Here is a 23,367-nt window from a genome sequence, read left to right on the forward strand (position 1 = left end):
ACCGGGGGGGTTCCACTAGAATGAAGGTAGCCTCAGCCTCCCATGACCAGGCTGTCAGGTATTACAGAAATGAGGATGCTCTGTCAGACCCCCTTGAAGGAACCTCTACTATGTATACACAGGAAGAGAGTAGTAACCGGTGCTAGAGGGGCCCTGCCTCTAGCCAGGAAGAGGCACGGGAAAACCGAGTCTTTTGGACTGTGTGGGTTCTATGGCCTGGCACATCAGAGCCACAGAAATATAAATCTTTGGTTGACACCGGTTCTCAGTGTACCCTAATGCCGTCAGAACATGAGGGAGCAGAACCTATTTCCATTGCCGGGGTGACAGGGGGATCACAAGAATTGACTCAGTTAGAAGCCAAGGTGAGCCTGACCGGGAAGGAGTGGCAGAAACATCCAGGTGTGACTGGCCCAAAGGCTCCGTGTATTCTGGGCATAGACTATCTCAGGAATGGCTATTACAAAGACCCTAAGGGGTTCAGATGGGCTTTTGGAATAGCTGCTGTGGAGGCAGAGGGCATTAAGAAATTGAACACCTTGACTGGATTATCAGAGAACCCATCTGCAGTAGGACTCCTGAAGGTAGAAGAGCAACGAGTACCTGTTGCCACCTCGACAGTGCATCGCCGGCAGTATCGGACGAATCGAGATGCTGTGATCCCCATTCACAAGATGATCCGAGAGCTGGAGAGCCAAGGGGTGGTCAGTAAAACCCACTCACCCTTCAACAGCCCCATTTGGCCTGTGCGCGAGTCTGACGGGGAATGGAGACTGACTGTGGACTATCGTGGCTTGAATGAAGTGACTCCACCGCTGAGCGCCGCTGTGCCGGACATGCTGGAACTTCAGTACGAGCTGGAGTCCAAAGCAGCGAAGTGGTACGCCACAATCGACATTGCTAATGCGTTTTTCTCCATTCCTCTGGCTGCAAAATGTAGGCCTCAGTTTGCTTTCACCTGGAGGGGCGTGCAGTACACCTGGAACCGACTGCCCCAAGGGTGGAAGCACAGTCCCACCATCTGCCATAGACTGATCCAGGCTGCACTGGAAAAGGGTGAAGCTCCAGAACACCTACAGTACATTGATGACATCATTGTGTAGGGGAACACGGCAAGGGAAGTGTTTGAGAAAGGAGAGAAGATCATCCAGATTCTCCTGGAAGCTGGTTTTGCCATCAAAAAGAGCAAAGTCAAGGGACCTGCCAAGGAGATCCAGTTCCTGGGAGTAAAGTGGGAAGATGGGCGGCGTCAGATTCCCATTGAGGTCATCAACAAGATCACTGCGATGTCTCCACCGACCAGCAAGAAGGAAACGCAAGCTTTCCTAGGCACCATAGGCTTTTGGAGAATGCACATTCCTGAGTACAGCCAGATTGTGAGCCCTCTCTACCAGGTAACCCGCAAGAAGAACGATTTCCACTGGGGCCCTGAACAGCAACAAGCCTTTGCCCAGATCAAGCAGGAGATCGCTCATGCAGTGGCCCTTGGCCCAGTCAGGACAGGACCAGAAGTGAAGAACGTGCTCTACTCTGCAGCCGGGAACCATGGCCTGTCCTGGAGCCTTTGGCAGAAGGTGCCTGGTGAGACTCGGGGTCGACCACTGGGATTCTGGAGTCGGAGCTACAGAGGGTCTGAAGCCAACTACACCCCAACAGAGAAAGAAATCTTGGCTGCCTATGAAGGAGTCCAGGCTGCCTCAGAAGTGATTGGCACAGAAGCCCAACTCCTCCTGGCACCCCGACTACCTGTGCTGGGGTGGATGTTCAAAGGAAAAGTTCCCTCTACCCACCATGCCACCGATGCCACATGGAGCAAATGGACTGCCCTCATCACTCAGCGCGCCCGTATCGGAAACCCAAATCGCCCTGGGATTTTGGAGATAATCACAAACTGGCCAGAAAGTGAAAACTTTGATCTCACAGATGGAGAGGAACAAGAGCAAGTGACACGTGCCGAAGAAGCTCCACCGTATAATCAGCTGCCAGCAGAAGAAACGTGCTACGCTCTTTTCACTGATGGTTCCTGTCGCATCGTAGGGATGAACCGCAAGTGGAAAGCAGCTGTATGGAGCCCCACACGACCAGTTGCACAAGCCACTGAAGGAGAAGGTGGATCAAGTCAACTTGCAGAACTCAAGGCTGTTCAGTTGGCCCTGGACATTGCTGAAAAAGAGAAGTGGCCAAAGCTCTACCTCTACACTGATTCATGGATGGTAGCCAATGCTCTGTGGGGTTGGCTGGAAAGGTAGAAAAAGGCCAACTGGCAGCGTGGGGGAAAACCAATCTGGGCTGCTGATGAGTGGAAAGACATTGCTGCTCGGGTAGTCAAGCTACCTGTAAAAGTCCGCCATGTAGATGCCCACGTCCCCAAGAGTCGGGCTAATGAGGAGCACCGAAACAACGAGCAAGTAGATCAAGCCGCCAAGATAGAAGTGTCAAAGATAGACCTAGATTGGCAACACAAGGGAGAGTTGTTCCTAGCTTGATGGGCCCACGACGCCTCAGGTCATCAGGGCAGAGATGCCACCTATAAGTGGGCACGAGACCGAGGGGTGGATCTAACCATGGACAGCATTTCTCAGGTTATCCATGACTGTGAGACATGTGCTGCAATCAAGCAGGCTAAGCGAGTGAAGCCCCTATGGTATGGCGGGCGATGGTCCAAATACAGGTATGGGGAAGCCTGGCAAATTGACTACATCACCCTTCCCCAAACCCACCAAGGCAAGCGCTACGTGCTGACCATGGTGGAAGCCACCACTAGATGGCTGGAAACCTACCCTGTGCCTCACGCTACTGCCAGGAACACCATCCTGGGCCTGAAAAAGCAAGTCCTGTAGAGACATGGCACCCCTGAGAGAATCGAGTCAGACAATGAGACCCATTTCAAGAACAGCCTTATAGCAGCCTGGGCTAGGGAACATGGCGTTGAGTGGGTGTACCATATTCCTTATCACGCACCAGCAGCCGGGAAAGTTGAACAGTGCAATGGCCTGCTTACAACCACCTTGAAGGCATTGGGTGGGGAGACTTTCAAAAACTGAGAGATTAATTTAGCAAAGGCCACATAGTTAGTGAACACTCGAGGTTCCACCAACCGAGCAGGCCCTGCCCAATCTGAGCCCCTGAGAACAACTGATGGAGATAAGGTTCCAGTAGTACACATGAGAGGTATGCTGGGAAAAACTGTTTGGATTAATTCTGCCTCCAGCAAAGACAATCCCGTCCGTGGGGTTGTCTTCGCTCAGGGACCAGGATGCACCTGGTGGGTGATGCAAAGGGATGGAGAGACCCGATGCATACCTCAAAGAGACCTTGTTTTAAGATGAACTACCCACATCATGTGTCTGTACCCATATCTGTATGTATAGATGTATATAATTTAGGTCATGCATGTGTATATATATATATATATTTTAAAGGTTTAAATTCAATGTAATAGGTTGGTATGGAAAAAAATTCGGGGTGGATGATGTTGGGGGTTAGATTTGGTTTTTTTTTCTTCTCACAGAATTTTTTCCCATAAGTTTCCAAGAAGCCTTAATGACTACTTAGTCAGAACAAAAAGAGTGCTTGAGGGATATGGCAGCACGAAGCTACACCTATTGTTTTTGAGTCCCTGGGAGTGTCCTTCAGAGGGGAGAGATGATGAGCCTTGGGGAAGGCAAAAAAGACAGATCTGGGGGAGGGGGAAGCACTCTTGCTCTCAGCGCCGAGGAGGACGGTCAGGCTGCACTCTGCCTCTGCCTCGTCCTGGGAAATCTATCGTTATCTGTTCGTGTACCCGGGACTCCTGAACTCGCTTTCTCCAGCCTCTCCCCCCACCGCCGCTGCTTCTTCGGACCTTTGAGACCCTCCTGCTACTCTGTAGCCCTGCACTGCCCAGCCCTGCCGGGACACCCCTGCTGTTCCAGCTGCCAGCGCAGAGCTCCTCATCTGATCCACCAGCCCGGGACTTTTCCTTCCTTCCAGTTCGGCCTCTCGGAGTCCTGCAGGGGCATCCAGATCAAACTGCTCTGGGCTTTTGTAAAAGAAAGCCCTCAAGGTTCTTGGTTCTGTTTATTATTGATGCTGTAGTTGTTGTTTGTTTGTCGTTTTGTCATATATATATTAGTAAAGAACTGTTATTCCTACCCCCATAACTCTGCCTGAAAGCTCCTTTAATTTTCCTTTTAATTGGAATAATTTGGAGGGAGGGGATTTGAATTCTCCATCTCTAGGGAGGTCCTGCCCCTTCCTAGCAGATATCTGTCTTTAAACCAAGACACCTCTTCAGATAGGTCAGTTGGTTAAGAATACTCCTATTGTTCCTTTATTAGAGGAAAAACACCTTGAGCTGGCCTTTCAAACCTAGCATATGTTGGCAGGGTACTCTTGGCTAGGTACTAAGGTTATCAGTGATAAAATGTACCCTGAGGCTCAGGCAAGCATATGCATATATGTCAATATACTGCTGTTACAGAAATTGGCAGCCCTGAGATCCAGCTGAATAAAGACCATCACTCTCCTTCAGATTTTTTCATTACTACAGCTGTTAGTTCCATTCCTTCAATGCTTTTAAACTGCTTCTTCTGCTCACAGCATTTTAATATGCTTCTTTGACAGGGCACCCTAGGAAGGCACCATTGTTGTAACTGCATCATATACCACTCTCTTCTACCTTAAAAAAAATAAAAATTAAAGAAAATTCTGAAGTGCAAAGAGCACCGCTTTAAGGAAAGAGGTCATCTTAGATCTCTGTACAGAGAAAAAAAGCCATTTCTGGAAAGCCCCAGCCACACAGGGCAATGCTGCTACACCACTGTCCTGTACCTGCTGTTCCAATTCCACATGCTGGTGTTTGGGGTTTTGTTTTTTTTCCTGCAGAACAGCAGTAGGTCTAATAGAGAGCACACTTCTGGCACAGAGACAAGCAAGTTATCATAATCTTAATGTGTCATGCTGCCAGGCTGAAGTAGCCATCTGCCTGCATGCTTTTAGCCTACTTCAATTACAAGAGAATACAATTTAACTTAATCTTCAATGTGAAAGCTAAATGTGAGATTACATGAGTTAGTTCAAATCTTAAACTAAACTGCATTATCTCTCAGTTTGACAGGGAAAGCACCCACCCAGCTAATGGATAGCAAAGGTTAGCTGAAGGGAGGAAACTTGTTAAGCCATTACAACTCAATCATGTTAATGAAAGGTTTAATTTAATGTGCTTTATAGTGTATCTGCAGCCATAAATGCAGTTAAGGATGCATTCATGAACAGGTACTCCAACTCAGATGAGGCAAAATGATTCACAAAGATGTGTGGTTCCTTCATGATGCCTGACAGATCATATAACATTCATGTGTACTCTAGGATGAAACATGGCTAGTTTGTAAGCTGAAAAAACCTGAACAAACATGTACAATGTTCAGCTACATACAACCCTCTTTTTTTGAGGAAGCTACTAATCTATGGTGTGCAGACTTATATGTAGTTTACAGAAGATTTATTCAGTCTTCAAATTTGAGTATCTTGTTTATACCGCAAATAAAAACTACATGCAATTTTACTGTATAGAGTACGTGGTTCCAGAGTCACATCCTGTGTTCATTAAGGTTGTTGTGAATCTGTATCACATGCTGAGACCATAAAATAATTGGTTATATCTCAAAGACATGGATGTCTACTGAATTTTTAAAAGTTGTACCTGTAAGAAATTACAATTTTATTTTACACATTCCTATACTTAAAAAACTCAACACACAAGGCATAATACACTGTGCAAACCCATCCTTTAACGCTATCCAATCTGAATTTCAAAATATAACAAAAAAGGCATCTCCTCTAGTATTAAGCTGTTGTGCCTAAAAAAACCCTATGTTTCTTTGAAATAGTTGTTATTTTCTCAGGTACATTCTTTGAACTTACATACTTTGGCCTGTTTAGGAGACTTATTCATCATTCCTTGGGAAGCAGCTGTTAAAAACAAAGGAGTCCAGTTAAGGTGGGTGTGCTTCAAAACAGAGATCTTGAGGGCACAGAAACAGACTACCCCTGCATTCCTAAGGATGAGTCAAGTCCAAACTTTCAGCCTGGATGGGCAATGAGGTTTCAAAGTAACTTAGGAATAAAAAGAGGATGCATCATCTTTGGAAGGAGGGTCAGGTCTCTCAGGAAGCATTCAAGGGGTTGCTAGGGCATGTAGGAAAAAAGTTAGAGAGGCCAAAGCTCTGTTCAAACTTAATTTGGCAACTTTTGTAAAGGATAATAAAAAATGTTTTTACAAATATATTAATGGCAAAAGGAAGGGTAAGATCAATCTTTGTTCTCTACTGGATGCAGGAGGGAACTTAGTAACTGCACTAAGTGCTTAATGTATTCTTTGCTTCAGTCTTTAGTGGGAAGGTGGCTTGTCCTCAGGACAACTGCCCTCCTGTGTTGGCAGACGGTGTCAGGGAACAGAATGGTCCCCCTGTTATCCAGGAGGAGGCAGTCAGAGAACTGCTGAGCTGCTTGGATGTCCATAAATCTATGGACCCAGATGGGATCCATCCCAGGGTGATGAGGGAGCTGGCAGATGAGCTTGCGAAGCTACTCTCCATCATTTACCAACAGTCCTGGCTCACTGGTGAGGTTCCAGATGACTGGAAGCTGCCCAATGTGACTCACATTCATAAAAAGGGTGAGAAGGGGGATCCTGGTAATTATAGACCAGTTAGACTGACCTCAGTCCCTGGTAAGGTTATGGAGCAGTTTATATTGAGTATTATCATGCAGCACTTACAGGATGGCCAGGGTATCAGACCCAGCCAGCAGGGGTTTAGGAGGGGTAGGTCATGTTTGACCAACTGGGTCTGCTTTTTATGACCAGGTGACCTGCCTGGTGGGTGCAGGGAAGGCTGTGGATGTTGTCTATTGGGACTTCAGCAAGGCCTTTGACACTGTCTCCCACAGCACACTCCTGGAAAAGCTGGCAGCCCAAGGCTGGGACAGGGCTCTCTTTGCTGGGTCAGGAACTGGCTGGATGGCTGGGCCCAGAGAGTGGAGGTGAACAGTGCTGCATCCAGCTGGGAGCCAGGCACCAGTGGTGTCCCTCAGGGATCTGTGTTCAGTTCAATATTTTTACTGATGACATGGATGAAGGGGTTGAGTCTTTCATTAGTAAATTTGCAGATGACACTAAGCTGGGAGTGTGTGTCGATCTGTTGGAAGGGAGAAGGACTCTGTAGAGAGACCTGGAATGGTTGGATGGATGGGAAGAGTCCAATGGGATGAAGTTTAATAAGTCCAAGTTCTGAGTCCAAAAGTTTGCATTTTGGCCACAATAACCCCCTGCAATGTTACAGGCTGGGGATGGTGTGGCTGGACAGTGCCCAGGCAGAAAGGGAACTAGTGGTGCTGGTGACAGCAGCTGAACATGAGGCAGCAGAGTGCCCTGGTGGCCAAGAAGGCCAAGGGCCTCCTGGCCTGGATCAGGAATGGTGTGGCCAGCAGGAGCAGGGAGGTCATTCTTCCCCTCACACCTCGAGTGCTATGTCCAGTTCTGGCCCCTCAGTTTAGGAAGGACATTGAGACACTTGAGTGCATCCAGAGGAGGCAACGAGGCTGGAGAGGGGCTGGGAACACAAATCCTGTGAGGAATGACTGAGGGAGCTGGGGTTCTTTAGCCTGGAGAAAAGGAGACTCAGAGGTGACCTTATCACTCTCTACAACCTCCTGAAAGGTGGTTGTAGTCAGGTGGGAGTTGGTCTCCTTCTCCAGGCAGCAGCTGACAGAATGAGAGGATGCAGTCTCAAGCTGTGCCAAGGAAAATACAGGCCAGATATTAGGAAAAAGTTTTTATGGAATGAGTGATAACGTACTGGAATTGTCTGCCCAGAGAGGTGGTGGAGCCACCATTCCTGGATATGTTTTAAAAAAAGGGTGTGGCACTTGGTGCCATGATCCAGTTGAGGTGTTGGGGCATGGGATGGACTCCATGATCTTAAAGGTCTCTTCCAACCTAGTAATTCTGTGACTCTATGTGTGATACTTGAAACTTTCCAATAATACTACATTTATCTTGTTGCAATGAAAAACAACTTATTCTAGCATTCTGGTTGATTAATAATATGTACAGTAAATAAATAAATAAATAAATAAAGTAAGTAAGTATAATAAGTATAATAATAGTTACTTTATTTTTAAATAAAACCATAATATCCTTGACCTAAGTTTTCGCTAAGCTTACTTCACAAATTTCTGCTACAACACAGATGACGCTCTTCCTTTATGCCAGTTATTTGGAGCCAAATTATGATAGATTATCAGGAAACGAGAGCAAAAAAAAAACAAACAAAAAGAGCCAAGACTTCTGTTCAGAATGAATACTAATAACACTAGAAACCACCAATACAAATTGCCACACTTGCAGAAAACTCCTCTGATTGAGTGCATGTAAAATAATGCATCTGTATATTAATATATATTTCTTTAAGAATACATACCTACCCCCTAGAATATCATTACTGTCACATTCTCCCCATGTAAAAAAAAAATTAAAAGACCATTAAAAAATCCCCAAACAAACCAACCCCATACTTAAATATCTATTGATAACAAAAAACATTCCTTCTTCCACTACAGTGATTTTGTTATCTTCCTCTTACAGTCATTTGTTATCCTCCTGATTTTGAAGTAAAGATACATGCAACTGTATCAATCTTACTCCAGTCTGCTGAGTTCTGTTCGACCAAAACATATTTTCTAAGCATGAAATATTCAGATTCTTACACTCTTTTTCCTCTTCAGGGTGCCTCAACACAAGTTATTCTGCCATTACTCTTCCCTCTGCCGAGTATAATAATCTTTCAACTTAATTCCATTGTTTTCTCTTTCGCATTCCATTTGTAGCTGAAATGGCACAGTGCAAATATTTTAAAGCACTGATTTTTTTCCTGTTTTCCCAAGTGTTTTCTTCCTTCCTAAATGTTACAAATCCTGAAGACAGCTCACTAAGCATTCCTAACAATTAAAGCGTAACAAATGAAAACTGTTCAAAGAAAGATGCCATTAAAGAGCATTTATCCAATATTACTAATGTGTGTGAAATTATAAACAGGCTTTTGTGTTATTTATTCTTTTATTTACAGAACATAGCAGGGAACTTGTATGCTGCATTGTTCCATGTCATAAAATTTAAAGTTATAGTCTCCATTTCTCATATTAATTGCCCAATAAAGAGCTCAGAGGCTCGTTTAGTATTACCTGATCTACAGTGAAGAGCAGATTATTTCATATGGAGTTTAGCACCAAAAACACCACTTAGGCAACTGCATGGGCAAGGCTGGCTGCTTTGCTTTTGAAAAGAAAGAGCGAAAAGCAGCCAGAAGTACATCATTCAATTTCATGCTATTATTTCAGCTAACAGGGAACATACCTGCAGACAGTTCTTTTTCTCCCCAGTGTGTATAAAAACACCTGATGGCCAACATTAATTCTATTAATTCTAAAACTATTGTCAGTCTTACAGTATTACAGACTTTTCCAGTTGATTAAAACTACATTTTGTTTATATGACTACCTCCTTTTTGCCTAATAACATGAAACATTTTACCATGTTGTACTCTTTACAGAGCTGAAAGTTTCATATAAGTAATAACACCATTCATCAGAGTCCATCAGGGATAGTCAAGCTTCAAACAGTGGAACAAATTTAAGTCTGTTTAATGAGGATTTCTGGTGAACACAAGTGGTGATTTTCTTGGGTACAAGATCAGCAGGTAGGAGAATCCACTAGATATACAAGAGGTCTTTTGCTGCCAGAATTTCTCAATTAAGAGAAGTAAAAAAAAAACAGACTCCAAATATAGCTGTTGCATGCCAAATCCATTTGCATAATTTAAAATTTTAATATCCAACAATTGGCCAAATTAAGTTCCATCTTGTCAAAAATTGTTCTGGTTTATGAAAGCATGACTGACCTTGAGATAACTGTAGCAGCTGCATTTGCCATTGAAATGCTCCAGCCAGAATAGATGTCCTGCCAGGAGCAGCACTAGCATGAGAATCAGTAAAGTTGTATGAAATAGAACACATCTCACACAGTTCACAAACATCCAATGCCTATATCAAAGACCATATTTTTTTTTAATGGCAATCCAATTTTCCCTTCCTACATACTCCACAATTTTCATGGAATTTACCAGTAAATTTGTCCTTTTTTGCTTCTGTTTCTATACACTGCATTGCCGATACTCCCGAAGAAGTTTAACACAGTACTTGCAGTAACTGGAGCTTAAACACACACATAATGGGAGGAGCAGGGGGAATCCTCCCTCTTGAACACATCCTAGACAAAGACCATTTTTGTACCTTAAATGCATAACACTAGTTATTCTAGAGCATATTACAGTAGCTTTTAGAAAAGTTCTTTTCTATCCCAAAACAAAATTTTCAATGTATGTTCATGCATATGTATATGTACCTTTGCAGGAACAATGAAGACTTTCAGAAATCTGTGTCTAAAACCCACACTCACAGGTTGCAGAACATGTGGATTGATCTTTCTGAATATTTGACTACCCAAATATATGAGTAAAAGCCTCTGAATACTCAACAGTTTAGCAGGTGAGCCATTTACAACACCTGAATACAAATTAATGTCAGGGTTTGAAGGTAGTTGTCAAGGTGTCCTGAATCCTGGAGCATTGAGTGGACATTAGAGAAACTATATCATACACAGTTAAAACTAATAAAACTAAGCAGAGATTTTAAAGGATAGAATCCATACTCCAGAGGATAAAATACAGAATAAGCTACAACACTTGTTTTGGTAGCATTAAAATAGAGGAACAAATTTGGTATTATTCAGTTATTAAATTTAATTGTTTTACTAACTTAAAGAAAAATTATTACAAAATGCAGTCAATATATGTTCTATAAAGCACACACACTCACATTTAAGAGCCAAAGTATTTTCATAGGATGCAAAAGTTAGGTATAAAGTAGTAAAATACACTCCCCAATAACATCCATGAAAAGGAAGCTTGCAATAATTCTAAAAAATATTGTTCATGCTCTTAAAAATAAAATCTGTCATTTTCCAAACATTTTTAAAAGTGCTAAAAATACTTGAACACATAGAAGACCAGTCCTGCTCAATTTGTTCAAAACTCAGAGCTCAGGCCACAGTGGATGTGTTACAATGATGTTAGGCATTCATTGTTCTGTATTACACCTTAAAAATCTAGTCACTTTTAACTGATGTTTGTGACTAAAGATACAAGGCTCCTTAAAGAGTTAACACATTTATTGGTTTCAGCTGTAAGACCCAAAATGTATTCTTTTAGACTATCTTTTTAATTAAATCCCTCATGACAAATAACTCACATTAGTAAGATGGTTCCACAAAATGATCGACAACATACTTAATGATGACATTTAAAGTTGATTTCACTTGAAAACAGTTGTCACATTTTATATATTCTTTCTACAGACAATTTCCACATCACGTGTCCTCAGCTTTCAAATGTAATTACTTTTATTGCTAATTATAATGAACTCCCAATTTCAAACTTAATCTAAAGGATATCTTCTGCTAGATTAAAAAATAAAACCACATAATATATAAGGCCCTAGAAAATATAGAGCATTTTTTCTAAATTTATAGCTGTTTTTCATACAGGTTAATTAATTTTTCAAGTAGGAAAATCTGTCCTCCACTGCTAGAGGTGTTTCATATAAAAGTCAAAGTAACTACTTTGAGATAAGGAAAATGTTCAGTGTTCAGGGGGAAAAGTTATTTCCCTCCCCAGCATTACCAGTGGAGCTAAATACTTGCAGCATGCCTATTGATATCAACAAGAAAGACTTCATTTCTTTTACTTCTAATTATAGAATCATTTACTCTGAGTAGTAAGTCTTTTCCTTTAGCAGTCTAATATCAAACTGTAGATACTGAAGTATTGGTATTTTGCCCACATACTAAAATAAAAACTCCTCAAAACATATAGATAGGTATTAAAGCATTTCAGTTTATGTGAATTTTGTAACTACCTACAACCTAGGCAGTAAGTTAAGCCTTTGTTCAGCCTGAGCAAGCTCTACTTTAAAACCTAAGCCTCCCTTTACTGCATTGTCTCACAGTTCAGTGAAGTAATACGTAAAGTGGATACAAAGCTATTCACTTCTGCATAAGTGTGACAACATAGAACCTACCGCACACATCACGCCCAGGCAAGTACCCTGACAGGAGCTGAAATGACCCTTGCCCACATAGGTCAAATGGGGATCCTTGGTGAGCCTTTTCAGGACAATTAATGCTCATTAGCACTCTCAGGGCACTCATCTTCAGCTATGCACCTATCAGTCAAGTAGGGGGAGGTTTCTACCAGAGAGTTTTTTAAAATGTACTTTTGTGTTTTCTTCTTACAAAATTATTTTTGTTTAAGTCATAACTTCCTACCTTTGGTCAAGGGAAAATGGAGATTCTACTAAAGTTAAAAAAAAAAAAAAAAAAAAAAAAAAAAAAAAAAAAAAAAAAAAGCAGCAACATACCTAAGCATACTACATCCTTATAATCCACAGAATGATATAAACCTTATTGCTTTCCAGAAAAATGTCGTAACACAGAAATTAAATTCACCACAGCAGTTAAAATGTAATGACACAGTGTAATAAATTTCTGAGGTTATAGAAAGCATCTCTGGTCATTAGAATCATTCTTCACAGCTTTAATTGATTTTTTTCATTTAGCCCAGATCATCAGGATATCTATTCACTTTTTTTTTTTTTTTCAGATGAGCGTCTTCTACTGAAAATAGGTAGCTCAGGGTTGAGTTTGGACTTTTTTTACCTTCTGGGTGAATCAGTTACTTCTCCATGCATGCCTGAGCCAGTGCCGGCCAGTTCCTCAGTAGGCATTTCCAAATGAAATGAAAGAAACAGACACCAGGATATCAAAAGCTGATGAACCTTTTGGTTAGCCTGAGAACCATCACTAAGCTCCTCTTCTGTTGGTTCCTGCTTATTCTGCCTTGGTGCTGTTACAGCTGGTGAATAATAACTCATTTATGAATAATAGCCTTGCTAATCTTCACAAAAGTTATTAGTAAAAGGTCACTTCAGCACTGAAAATGTTTGTTCTTTCCTTTTCTTGTTGTAATAAAATCTTCAACTGATGCAACACGCAATTTAAAATGCTTTCTTTTTTACATAGTTGGAATCAAAATGGGATGTTGTTTACAATGTAATGTTTCTCTCACTAGACAAGAGCAAATTAATTCTACCCTTTTTACTATAAGAGTAACATGCTCTTATAGTTTATGTAGTACATTTTAATTAGATGTATTTTCAAAGAGAAAACAAAAGAACAAACAGCAGGTAAGAGGTAAACTTTCAGAATAAAACCGTGAATGGGTATATATAAATGTATATAATATATGGAAATTACTGCATGAGGATGGTGTGTTGTTGTAAATCTCCTAGGATCTGTATAGTTTCTACATATTTAATTTTTCCACTCTTCAATGTCATGGTTGTTATGTTTTTATCTTATTTGGTGCTTTTTTTTCTTTTTTTTTTCCCAAGATCAATTCAGGGTTGCTAACTCTTTTAACATGAATTACAGATGCTAACAAGTACTGCTCCTGTAAAGGGTGAACTCTAGACACACCACACTCTGGCACAAATGAATTCTACATTTTTAAAGAGTGGACACCTGAAAAGTAGGTGTTCTCAAAAATGGAGAATGTTAAAAATATACAAGAAATAAAATAAATTTTATATTGAAATACTTAAGGTTACTTACTTCTGAGGTGAATGTAATTACAGCCAAAATAAAGAAATAGGTGCAAAAGTTTTTACACAGATTTCAGAGCAAAGGTAATCTTGGCAAATATTTTAATGGTAAAAATACCATGTTCTATAAAACTGTGCTTCAAAGCATATTTATTCTTTGGCAAAATTATTCATAGTAGCATGTAGGTCACCACAATAGCTGACATAATAAAAAGGTTAACAGCATAGAAGCTCAGCATTGCTGTGCACAATATGTTAAGTGAGGATATTTCCATGCAATGTGCATAATTTTCATGCTTTGCATTAGTCTTTACCTATGCAACTGCCTTCCTGTCTCATGCCTGTGTTTGATATGGGGGTGTTCTATAAAATGTCATTAAAAAGTAATTACTCAGTAAAACATCGCTGTTCATGTTCTTCAACACAAGGTTTTTCTTGAAGAGACAAGTAAAGAGAAAACAGTATGTTAGGACTGAAAGGAAAGCCACAGATCTTGTGTGAGGTAAATTAAAGAAAAAAAGAGAAGAAAAAAAAAAGTATTTTGAGTTTATTAGCCTATGTAAAATCAGGCATTCATATTTGAAATTACTCCCTGTAAGAGTACATGGGGCTGTAACAGCATAATAGGCACAGAGGGTACCAAAGTCTCATCAGGCCTGGCTGTTGTTTCTTCTGACTTGAAACAGCCTCTAAATCTGTTTTCAAAATGTTGATGAATTCCCTCTTCCATGCCTGCCAGCTTTCTCTTCCCCTACAGCAATGCTTCTACTGTAGTAACGATGTAAAAACACCTCCCCCAGTCTCACAAGATAGAAAAACACTTTTTATTCGTTAGTGTGTTATAACACTGAAGAAATGCTTTGGGAAAGATTTGGTATGGCTTGTGCAAACCATGCTGGGTAGATCCCACCCTCTGGAAGTACCTGAATGAAAACAGTGCACACATCTCTTGTGTTTTTTCCATCTGTAAAAGCAAACTCAACAAGACCACATGCTTCCAGCCTGCAGTGAACCTATGAATCGGTCAAGCTCATTTGGGACACCTAATTAGTCCAGAACTTCAGAGCTGCAGGATGAAGGGAGTGGTCTGACCTTGAGAAGAGCATTCCCAGCAGGCAGCACGGCCCCCAGCCAGCAACTCTTACACCTTTATTCCATCAACCTTAATTCTCAGTAATAAGTCAGATTTCTTTTTTATGGGATGCAGCAATACAGATAAATAGCCTGTCTTCATTAATATAAATCTCTTCTCCCCTCTAAGAGATGGCTGTGTTTTGTCCAATATCAAAACTCTACAATTTCCCAGAGAGCACATGAAAATTGAAGTAGGTGGTCTCATGACAAAGCTGTCGATATCTCACTTTGATAATAAAATTGCTGTCCCTCTTTCATCCTACTTGAAAAAAAAATCTTTACATATTATTATCATTTGATACAGTTTTAAAACATATTAAAATGATAAATCTTTATAATTCCAAAAGTTTTTATTTGGTATCAGAGACCAAGTTAATAAATTTCTTCCACCGGAGTATTGAGAAACATATTTCTTCCTTTTAAAACAATTGAGTGAACTAATTCCTACTGCAAAAGACAAACATAAGTATTATTTTTGCCACTGGAATTTTGAACACAATTATTTGCTATTCACCTGGGAATCAACTCCGGTTATGTGCCCTCCATTCTATTTTTTCAAGTAGAAATGATGAAACATTTGCAATAAATACATGCCAAAAAGTCAGTTTATTGTTGTTAAAATAACTGGAAAGTTACATTTCATCACTCATTGACATGTTTCTTACTATCTGTCATAGAATTCAGAAAGTTACATATTTATGACAAAACCTAGCCATGCTCTCCAGATTTATATATCAAATACAATTTCTTCCAATTTCAGCTTAAGTCAACACATTTAATACAGTGCACGCAATCCAATTATTCTTCCACTGTAGCAGGGCAAATACAAGCTAAGATGCAAATTAGCTGCTAAATATACAGGCAAACCTGCACCCAGAACTTCCATTAGATCACTCCAGAGAGAAATTTATAGATCAAGTTAGCTGACTAGTAATTTACCCATTTTAATTTTTTACAGGTTAATTTTGCCAAGACCAGGAACACATCTGCTTCAGTTAATTCAAGGTAATTCACTTAAATTATTATCCACTCTGAAATGAGTCAGCAGTTTCAATGAGTGTTCCTTATGTGTGCTGTCTGTGGGAGTAATCCTATAGTCAGCATCAGAAGACTCAATAATTTAACAACCAAACTGTTAAGGCACTGATCATTTTTGAAGGTCTTGTCTTAGACTTAACTGAAATCTGTTGGGAGTTGGGGGAAGCATTCTTTCTAATCTTCACTGAATCAAACCATTAATATGAGCATATTTTCTGTAAAACACATATGACAGTATATCTATCAATATACCAATAATATGAGCACCTAAGAGAACTTCTATGTTAAATATTAGGATGTACATTACCCAGAGAATGGAATTGCTCCACAATTCTCTCTGGCTTTCCTCTCCCAGAGTAATATTTTATCACTTATGTCTATTACATTCTAAAAGTGTGATTTCCTGAAGACTATCTGAAATCCTGTTGACCTCAGTATCACTTCACAGAGTTGAAAGCATGACTAGAAATATGAGGGCAAGAATAGATGCAGCATTTAAGTAACCTGGAGCTTTCAGTTTGTTACATCTTAATTCCCTTTCCTTAGGCTTATATGATTTTGTAAATAACATATAATTAAAAATTAGTAAGATGAGGGGACTATAAAACCTTGCATGACAACTAACCAGGAATGATTGGCATTCTCAAGGTAAAATTGAATTTTTTCATGTTTGGAAATAAATAAAAATAAAACTTACGGGTCTTTTCCAATCCCTCCTCTTCACAGTAATATCTTCTCCAATACACAAAATATTTTTGAAATTCTTTTGGACCACAATTTTCAGGATTCTGAAGCAGATCAGATAATTTCATCAGCCTAGAGCGCTGTTTTTAATAAACAAGAGGTATTAATTAACACCATTAAAACCTGAAAGCTGTTTTTATTTGACAGATATTTCAAGATATATTTCCATTGATAGATTTTAATTATCCTCATATAAGGATCAAAGCACATCAAACTTATATAAATGTCTTATACTGAAACCTTACTCCAATCCACACAATTTCCTTCAAGGAATTCAGCTACATTGCATGGCAAATCTGTCATAAATCTATTAAACCTTTTTTGGCATTTGTATGATAATCTGCCTTTTCTTACTCACGGATGTTTTGTCTTGACTGTTTCACTAACAAAGAAAATGGCATTTTGAGATGCCTACAACAACTGAAATCCAGTTATAAGAATAGCAACCCATGAGTCAGAACAGTAGTGTTTTATTCCCAGTTCTTTCAGTCATTTTCCCTGCAAACTAGGGCAAGTCACATCAAATATCTCTTTTCTTTTGTTTGCTCTCTTGATTCACCCTTCTGGAAGCTCCTCTGAGAACAGACTTTCCATGTACCTACCAGTGTCCCAAGGAGGCCTCACTCTCAGTGAGGTCTTCTGGGTCTTTCATGTTAGATTCTACATATTAAATTATGAATAGAAGATACTATTATTTTATGGTTTACAGATACACATGGGCAAAGAGTTAACTTTTTTCTCTAAAACTGGAGGAATTTCAGAATCTGATATTATGGGACTGCCACAGACAAAAAGGATATTCAAGAATGTGTAAGAATGATACTCAAACCTGAGCAGGTAATTTTACTACTTCAGAGAAGAAGTCCTTGCAAGAAAAGTACAGATACAGAGAAAGGAGAAAAAAAAATAAACTTGTTTACATCTTCTCTTGGTGTTCTTTATGGTTAAGGACCAGATCCAAGAGTCTGACTATTCTCTGTCACTGGAAAAGAAATCTAGATTATTTTTTTTTACAATGCAGTGAAGCTTACTGGTTAATGAAAAAAAAAAAAAAGCAACCATTCCTATTTAAAAATATGTGTATTGCTGTACAATGTTTGGATCTCAATTATGTAATATGTTATTGTTCACTCATATTGTAACAACAACAATTTTTGCTTTACTCAGCCCTCAGATTACAATTTCCAAGGAAAATCTCAGCTCATCTGCATTAAGGCAAACTATGTTGATCTTTTTCCCCAAGTTACTTGTCTTACAAAGGCTATATGTAATTTAAGGCATCTCTTAACAGTAGTGGTGGGGGAGAAGACACTTGGGCAGAGAAATAAGAGGAGATATGAGAGAAAAAAAATTATCTCTGTCCACAGAAAAGCTCTGAAAACAGTCATATTCTCATCTAGATTGAGAAGGAAATATTACTTTTTGTATGCAACACAATAAAGCAGTAAAATTTTGAAATGTACTTGGCAGCTCAGTAGTGTATTTTCTGTTACCAGGTAAATTCAAAGAGCTGAACTGCTTGCCTAAGGTATGTACCAGGGGGTTTTCCAACAAAAATGTTTGAGGTATTTTTTCCACTTTGTGTGGGAGATCTGGTTCAGAAATAGTCTCAGAATCTTCTTCAACTCTTAGGCACAAAACAAGCAAACCCTTACAGACATGTTTCATTGATGGGTTCAAGAACACTGGGTTTAGATTACTGTAATAAAAAGAAACTACCAAAAGCAAGTTGTAAAGACAACAAATGTAAGATAATTTAACCACAACAAAAGGCTGGAAATCTTGGATATCTTCAAAAAAGAAAAGAAAGATGTTTCCTGTGAGTAATTCAAATATCAAAACTAGGCAATATTTTAAAAAAATCATAATTTCTTCCTCCAATATAAGTTCAGAGCTCAAAATTCACAAAAATGAGCTCTGGCAGACTAAATAAATGGTATTCACCTGACATGTGATGTAGAAATATATTTTTAAATGGTGCACCATTTCAAAATGTTGTGTCAACAGAAGCATTTTTGTTAATTAATGTCTTCTTATATAAAATGGAGGATATTTTACAATTTTGAAGCTTTTCTATAAGCCTGGGCTGACCAAAAGTGAAGAGGTGTGGCTCAGGCAACTGCTCAAAGTGGAAGGATAGGAACCTAGGAAAAAATACTGGGAAAGACTGCTTTGAGAGTGCCTTCTTAGCAAGGCACTACCCAGAGGTTTCCACTCAGGCAGCAGAAACACACATTGAAGAGGCTGAGAACAAAGTTTTTCCAGGGCAGCCGAGAGCTGGGACAGTGAGGAGAAGCAGCACAAGCATGCCAAGTGCAGGATGAAGCAGAGTCAGACTGCCTGTGGGGGCAGTAGCCAAGAGACTTGAAATGGAGACAGTGGTGCCAGCATCTGGCCTGGGGTGAGCAGGCAGGGACCCCAAACTCACAAACTGAAAGAAGATTGCAGCCAAAGCAGAGGGAAGCAGAGCAGCCCCACTAATAGCCTTGCCAAGGAAAGACTGTACATAGTTCTGGATTTCAGGAAAGCAATTTTAGGGATGGCAAATCATCTCATTGCACTGTGAATTATCCTGTTGGCCCTTGATAAATTACTTTTCATCAAATCAATCGATTCACATCTCAAAGTGAAAAAAAAGCAGCAACCTTACAGAGCTCCAGAGAGAGCAGTTTCATTTCCCCAAGGTTCTTGAGAAGGCTGAAGCTGGCATTTATCAGTGATCCACTAAATTTTCAATTGAGTTTTTTGCTGCCAATCAAGTCCCGAACTAACTGTATTTATTCCCAAATCCACACAGTGAAACAGAATATTTGATTCCTTTTCAAACTAAAAATAAGGCATTGTAAAACAAATATTAACGCAGTCTAATGAAATTTGAATATTTTTACTTTTTAATCTTATTATTTCTGGCCACTTAAATTTTCTCTACTTACAGCTATGCACCTTGGGATTGAATTGTCCATATTTCCTTCTTGCATCCAAGCTTACCTAAGCTCTACAATAATACAGTGGGTGTTTTGATTTTGTTTTTAATGAAGATGCTAACGTACATAGAACCTCTAGTATTTTTAGACTAAGACTAGAATATGAGTTTAATATTACATGCAGCTCATGAGAACATGCTGCTGTTTCTCAAAACAAAAGGATATATGCCCTTCTGTCAGCACCTACCTTGAAAGGCTGGGGGGAATGACTTCTTCCCTGGAGAGCACCTAGCACCCTTTCCTGATTTAGGCAGGCACTTTCCACTATTTTTTTTATTATTCCCAATGCAGATAAAAAGTTGGTGACCAGCTGGATGCAGGTATCTTTCTCTAACCTTTACGATCAAGAGCAGAGAATTTTTTTTTCCAGATCCCTGGATTAAATTATGTGATTAAATGAAACTAAAGCAAATTACAGTAACTTCCACAGGTGAAATGGAAATTACATCTAAAGTATTCTATATATCTGCACTGATGAGGAGTAAGATTCTGCAGAAAAATAAATTGGTTTTGGATCTGTTTCTCTTGCTTGACAAACTTTTAATCAGACTATTGGGAAAGAAGAGAAATGGCCATCTGACATTTCCTCCTCTACTCACATTTTGTATGACGCATCCTTTTATTTAGATAATGGTGATTGTTCATGACTTTATGAAGATATTCACAGGCTGTGAGCTCTTGCAGTAAAACTGAGATTTCAAAGCGTAAAGGAGTGAACTTCAAAATTAATGCAAGGAAAAGCACATGCATTGTCCTCTGGACCTTGGGCACCTGGTGGCACTGGAAAACATGGGTTTTGTTTCTGCCTCAGATACCTGTCAGTCAAAGGCTGCAGTTCTCACCTTTCATAGCACTAAACATCTCTTTTCTTTAGGTTTTGCTTAAGCGTACCAGGAAGCAGAATGAGCAGGCTGCTTCACAGTGGGGGCTGAGCTGGGAGCTGAGAGTGACTTGAGCAGGCTATGCCCTTCCTGGTGGGACATCGTCGGGGCCAGTAGTGGTGCCAGAGTCTGCTTATAGTCCAAGGATCATCACCTCCCTTGTTACCATCATTTAGGAAGGAAAGAGAGAAGAATGTATGGTAAGACACTGTCCCCCAACCCAACTCTGATGAAGCAGCAACTGGGTGATGCACATGAATGAGTACAAAACCTGTACAGGATCTTCTCTCTGATTGTATCTGGGTTGCTGAAGAGAAGTAGAGGTGGTATTTTCTGTCCTGGCTGGATATAAGGAAATTCCAACCATTTGTCCAACACACAAATGCTTGAGTAGAAAATTAAGGCAGAATAGGTAATAAAACTAGAAAATGGGATTTGGAATAGTCATTAGTAAGTGACTTGCTCACCTAAGCACCAAAATAACATTTTCTCACAGCAGTTATTTATAATCCTCTGTGAGTCTTGAAGAGCATTTCAACAGCTTCCATTATTTACACTTTTTTTCCTGTAGAAGTCGGGTATAGGAATAAAGCTTTAGATAAAATGTAAACCAATGGAACATTTTTCAGGCTCAGGTTTCTTCTACAGTCTCCATAGAGCACTGATAAACTACTACAGTGAGGAAAGCAGGTCCTTTCCAGTCATTTACAATTGCCCTTACTCTACATAACAATATTGTTTCTAAAAATGGGAGGCAAAATAAGAAAACATAACTTAGAGAGAAAACACAGACTAAAGAGAGTCGTATTTGAAGAAATAACAAATGTTCCCATAATTGCAATCGTTTGCAATCATGAGATATAGGAGTGCTCTCTACTGAAAAAAAAAAAGAAAATCCAGTGAAAGTCATAATTGTAGTGGTTCTCTTGTTGGGGTTAGGAAAAAAAGGCTTTCAACATAACAGAGCCTAACCATGACAAATTATGTAGTTCAAATGACAATCTGGAAACAATAACTCCAGGAGAAATCATCCCGGGCTGACATGTACTGCAGTCTTTTTAATACATACTAGATAAACAGATACAAACACCAAAAACAAAAGACTACATTGTCATGGCAGCATTTCATCACCCTTTTTGCAGATCTCAACATCAAAGAAATATGAAAATGGCCCCACAATTTCTTAGAATAAACCACACAATAAGGAACATACATAAAAAATGGATTTCAGAATACTTGGAGAGCCAACAAAACAAACACTGAAAAAATAAGGGGATTTTATATGCAAAGATAATGACTTGGAAATGGAGGTAAAGGAATGCAAGGCTTGTGCATTTTCAGTCAAAATCAAAAATAGTTCGTAATATTTTGTCTTGTTCAGTTGAAGCTTGAAAAACTGTTTATTTTGGCTATAAGAAAAGCTTTTTCTGTATTATTTGTTTGAACATAACTGTCAGTAAAACTTGTGTGTAATCTGCTACTGGTCTTTGAGAGAATGATTTTGGCTAAGGGTATTTAGTAATTTACACACCGACCAAAGCATAAGTGTCAAAGCTAATGGACTAAAAAAACCACAAATATCTTCGAAAAGTTCTTAAATTTCAGCATAGAGAGATTGGTAAAGAAATTCACAGGTTAAAAATACATCCTTATAAAAAATTTGTCGATTGCGTTGTTTATGTAAGTGTTAGAAACAAGCAGGCTTTGCATAACTGACCGTACTTTGGTGGTTATCTGCATGCAAACAGCATCTATAATATTTCATGTCTTCTTATACAGCCTGTGAGGGAAGGTTCGTTGGCATGTCTTTCTTTAGATCAGTGGCACATAAAGACAACCTGGTGGTTGCACTGTTATTAGTCTTTTTTGCAACACAGTAGTTCTGATTTAAAATATTTTCTATAACAATAATGGATTACATATGTGGAAAGCAACTAGAATAAAATGAAGACATACTCCAGATCTCCAATCTTTACTAAATGCACATACACACATAAAGTGCTCATTCTTTTAGTTTGTATATTTTTCTTTTTTTTACTGTTTTATTACAGTTGCTCTTACTAGAATAATATTATTAGTTGACATCACAACTTTTGTGTAAACTTTGTAGTTTACATATCAGTGTAAACTCCAAATTTAACTTAAAATGAGACTTAAGTACTGCCTGTTTACTACCAATACTGCCTATAATTTAAGAAAAGACTAGAAAAATGAGGGATAGATTTTATAAAATACCAGGATTTGTTGAAAGGGACTCATAGTCACTTCTGAAAATCCAGATTTTTTTTAATCCTATATAAACAAATAAACAGAACCTGAAAACTTCACTAGAAATGAAGTAATGAAACAAACATAACAAGCTGAATTTTACTAGTTTAAAAATCTTGAATTGCAGAGTAGGCACTTATGGATGCACAGCTGGAAAAGCAGGGACATGTGCACAATCCTGCTCTTAGCTTAAGGAATGAGTAGAAGATGAAACGTCCTTGAACCATTCCTTAGATGGGATAAGGAGGAAGTAAAGCTTGGAACAACATCTGTAACAGGATGCTAGACAGGATGCATTGACCATAAGTTAGGGAAGATTTGCAGCATTTAGCCTCGTGGACAGAGCTTCTGAACCAACCATGTATACTGCAAGGACGCGTGAACACTATGGTTTAACCAATGATGTTCAGAGTTAGGTGCATGATATGCTTAGCACAGTATAAATGTATGCCAAATAGCTGAATAAACGAGCAAGATTTTTAACTCATATTGAGTGCTGTCTTGACTCTGGCTGATTCCCCTGCCAACAGGCACTGCTTATCACTGTCTTGTCAGTGATAAAC

This window comes from Prinia subflava, chromosome 1 (genome assembly GCF_021018805.1).
Source record: "Prinia subflava isolate CZ2003 ecotype Zambia chromosome 1, Cam_Psub_1.2, whole genome shotgun sequence".
Lineage (NCBI taxonomy): Eukaryota > Metazoa > Chordata > Aves > Passeriformes > Cisticolidae > Prinia > Prinia subflava.